Raw genomic sequence first — 5,000 nt, 5'->3', positions numbered from 1 at the left:
TGTGTGTGTGTGTGTGTGTGTGTGTGTGTGTGTGTAAAAGGGCGATTCGAAATTATACCGACAAAGTTAGAGAGCGAAGTCCTGACATGATAATTAACACATTATTACATGATTTTCTTTTCCAAAAGTAAAACTTCAATTACTAACGGGAAATAGCTTACACATGTAAGTACAGTAATGTGGCTGAGCGACTGTATTATTAACATAAAGCTCGTGCCCGGGATTCAAACAGGTCCGTAGGCTTTAATCGATCCCGAAGCTTCGTGTTTCATGTAATGTCAGTTGACCCCAAGCACACGCTAAACGTCTGTAACTCCACCAAGAAGAAACCACGTGTGCCAGAGTAAAGTAAGTAGGGGAAGATAACACTAAATGCGACTGCAGAGAACTTTTAAAATCACCTTACGAAGTTCCTTTGTTCTACCATCGAAAAATAAAAGCTACCAAACATCTAAGCACAATGTTAGATTTAGTTCACATATGAGCACATGACAGTAACTTTTTGCGCTGTTTAACATACAGGCGTAGTTTCAGCTAAGGGGGCTTCCCCTTCCAAAGTCACATTGTTCCACCAATGAAAAATAACAGTTATTAGCAATACAAGTGCAGTTTTGATTCACTGATACCGTTATAATGACAGAGGCTAACCTCTTTCAATGTTACATTACAAGGCATTTGATTTTTTTTTTTTTTTTTTTTTTTTTTGCCTACGAACAAATGTATCATATTTTACACACAGGTTGCTTCTTTCTGAGATCGCTTTTCCAGCATGGCTATACTTGTACTGGATTACATAGGTAGACGATCAGCAAGAAACCTTAAGGGCTTCATACGGCTTGTTCCTTAAAACATTATTACAAAGAAAAAAATACCAGCAATTTTAGGGAAATACTTGACGTCCTTTCAGTAATTGATGATATTCTTCCAATTATTTACAAGGTCAAGCGATTCATTAAACTGCTGAGGTGTTTCCTCTCTGTAATAAGCCCTTATGTCGCACTATCAAGATCATGATGGGACGCCGAACATTCCCAAGTATGTGTGAATATCCATTCTGCAATAAGGGGACAAAAGCTGTACTTAATTACGAGCTCTATGACCTCACGCCTTTGAAACAAACCTTACCTATCCCAACCTAACCTGTCCAATAGGTATGGAGTCACATAACTACGTCAAAGAAATAATAACGGGGCATAATAATTACACTGATGAATACAATGTCTATAAAAAAATATGATTTACAGACTGGCTGGACACTTCACACAAAATATATGTATACATATACATATGTATATATATGTGTATATGTATATACATACATATATATATTTATATTTATAAAGGCACATCCACACACACACACAAACAGAAATATATATATATTCATATTTGTATGTATATGTATATACATATACATATATATAGGCACACACTCACCCATACACACACACAAACACACACACATATATATAGATATACATACATACACACATACACGCGCGCGCGCACATACAAACACATACATTGTATGTGTGTGTGTGTGTGTGTGTGTATATATATATATATATATGACACAAACAAAAACACAGTTACGTGTACACAAAGATGAAAGGAAAACAGCCACAGTAAGAAATGAAATTGAATCGTAACGTTTCGAACTCTTCACGAGTTCCTCTTCAGACGAATGCTAAACCAAAATGGATCCATTTTGGTTTAGCATTCGTCTGAAGAGGAACTCGTAAAGAGTTCGAAACGTTACGATTCATTTTCATTTTTTACTATGGTTGTTTTCCTTTCATATATATATATATATATGTGTGTGTGTGTGTATATATATATATATATATATATATATATATATATAAGATGGGCCCTACAAGAATATGGTAAGTGGCGAGCTTTGGGTGTAAGGTAGACAACCAAGATGTCCTGACTCCTTTACTGTATAGTAAGGATGGAGTGCGGCTGCGCCGAGGAGCGAGATGTTGCTCCTTGGCTCCCCGCAGGGAGTCTGCCTGTCATCTCCTACAGTGGTCTAAAGGTGGGTATAAATCACGTGTTTAACATGTGACAATCGGTGGTGAAGAAAAGTAGTGTTACACAATATATAGCTCTTGTAGAAGGGGATAGACAAGTGGCAAGGAGAGACGAATAATCAGGTAAACCAATGGACATGCTTACATGTATGTTACAGCATTGGAGGGTCTAGTGTGGTAAGAAGAGATGAGCATTCAGTTAAAGCAATGGTCGTGATTAAATGCATATGTATATGGATGTGTGAAGATGCGTATGTACAAACATGTAAGGCTATATAGAATATGTTGAATATAGTAATATGACATAGATATAGCTGGCTACACACACTTAAGATAGGTAGATGAATATAGACACACACAAATATATATAAATATATATATATGTATATATATATTTATATATATATGTGTGTGTGTGTATGTGTGTGTGTGTGTGTGTGTGTGTGTGTGTATGTATATATATATAAATATATATATATATGTATATATGTGTGTATATATACATATATATCTGTGTGTGTGTGTATATATATATATATATATATATATATATACATATATATACATATATATATATATATTGTGTGTGTGTGTGTGTGTAGTGTACATACATGTATATATATGTTTATATATATATATATATATATATATATATACACACATATGTATGAGTCCATGTATATGTTTGTTTATGCATGTATATAACTGTATGCATAAACGTATTTTTTCCTCATAATATTTAAATGTGTTCGACTCTTTTTTCGCAACAGATTCGAATACACAAAATATATCTTAAAAAAATAACAGTGATCTAATATGAAAAAGATAATGACAATGTTTGTGCTGAGAGTAGCCCATGATTATTCCATTGATATTTTCTCTCTCCATACTCTCTCTCACGGTTTAGTCAGTGCATTAGCAATATACATGGCACTTGTCTCAGAGTGTCTTACTTTGATGAACATTGGTGAATTTTCTTGAGTTGGGGCCGCACGTTTTCAGATAGGTGACCACAGGAAAGAATGGCTTTTAATGGATAACTTCTATAATATCTTATCCAAGTATCTTCACAATACAGTGAGTATAAATTTGTAACCCTTTTGTTAATCTCATACAAAATTGTAATATCTCTTCCTGTAACTGTTGCAGAAATATTCTTGAATCATCTTTTGTCGATTATAAACCAGCGGACGGGTAGAAATCGTGCAGACATATATTGCATCATGTGTTATTAACCTTTTGTTTGCAATCTCATCATAGTCAATTATCCCGTGTCCTGCAGGTTTATCACGCAATCTATAGTTACTTTGGTTCTATATTTGCCAGGATAGGATAACATGCCAAGTTAAGAAATACTATCAATATACCATATGATTGCTCTGTACGTGCAGATAAGATAAGGTATCTGAATATAAGCGATAAGACGAGATTAAACTAGATATAAAATTATTTTATGATCTTCAGAAATGCGTAAAAGTATATAAAATACATTGATTACACTGTTTTATACATTCCATTTAAGGGTGAGAGGAACAACCACTTTAGCAATGATAATCTCTTAATTAATGAAGTAACAAGATGCTTGTCCTCATTGTCTGGGATTAATCTGCAGTCCAATTATAGCGTGAATGGATTTGAATATCAACATGGCTGCTAACTGATGAAGGCCACTCTCCCCACTCGTCTCACCATATTATTAATCACATGCATGTATGACTTTCCGAGCACCATAGCCGCACACCATCTCTCCACTGGAGTTAGACGTCACCATAACGGCATTACGACATTAATAACTTGCAATATATCTTGCTGGTATATTATGGTCACGGTAGTATATCATCACACATACTATCTGTCTAACATGGTCGTCGTTCTAACAACATCAGTACTATTAATAACGCTGTGTAAGGTCAACAGTAATGGGAAAAACAATGAACAAAAAAGGTATAGAAAGAGTACAATGGGTACTGGCTGCATCTTGAATGGCAAAGGTACATCCACCGGCAAACTGCAATATCACTGAGCAGAGGCAGCCAGTAGTGTTGCCAGGGGGAGGAGGGGGAAACGTACTCCATCTGAAGATTTGTGATTTGTTAATCTTATATTTAATGTTAAACACTTCGTCGTTGATTTGCATGTTGCCAGTAGAACTTTTAAGTGTAGAATTTTGTCACATGAGGCGGAGGAAATAGAAGCGTCACAACCTCAACTGAAAGTTTTAAGTTACTCTTACCAAACCACTTTTCCACAGCAGCTGCCCCTCCCCTTTATTAACTTGCTGGCTACGCCCCTTGTGACAGCGGTGACAACAATACCAACATCATGTAAAAAACAGCATCAGAAATAATAGCACATATACTAACAAAGACAACAGTACTAGACTGTAATGACAGTACCATTATTCATCAGCAATTAAGCTAAATTGTGGCGTAACCTGATAGTCAGCGCTATCAGAAATATCAACAGTGAAATTAACGAACGTGTAGTAACAGCAGTATTATCAGTATAAATAGCACTAGTAGTGATAGCCGCGCTGATAATGACATCTAAACTACGAAACTCTGGCAAAAACATCAAATAGGATATAAAGCATTAGAAATAAGATATTACAAACCTAATCTTACGAGAAGCAAGTATAGCAGTTTCATCTCGAATTTATACGACTGAAAAGCTATGATATACAAGATTCACTCAAACTGTCCATCTTCTTAGATTAGTACACCTTATATTTTTTTCCTATATCAGACCAATAGGAAACATCCATACAGGGATTCATTATTTCATCCCCAGTTACATATCCAGATATCACCTGCGCATTGCAACATGACACTCTGAATCAAGTTACCTATTTAGCATTTTGACTAAAACAAATTTTAGGTTAATAAAGGTTCGGTATCAGCCATAAGGGTCTTTCACTTCTCTTTCATCTCACGTAACGTTTCAACTCACCAGTCCCATTAAAAA

The sequence above is a fragment of the Penaeus chinensis genome, chromosome 12, assembly GCF_019202785.1.
Source record: "Penaeus chinensis breed Huanghai No. 1 chromosome 12, ASM1920278v2, whole genome shotgun sequence".
Lineage (NCBI taxonomy): Eukaryota > Metazoa > Arthropoda > Malacostraca > Decapoda > Penaeidae > Penaeus > Penaeus chinensis.
The sequence above is the reverse complement of the archived record's forward strand: the minus strand, read 5'-3'. Positions refer to the sequence as shown.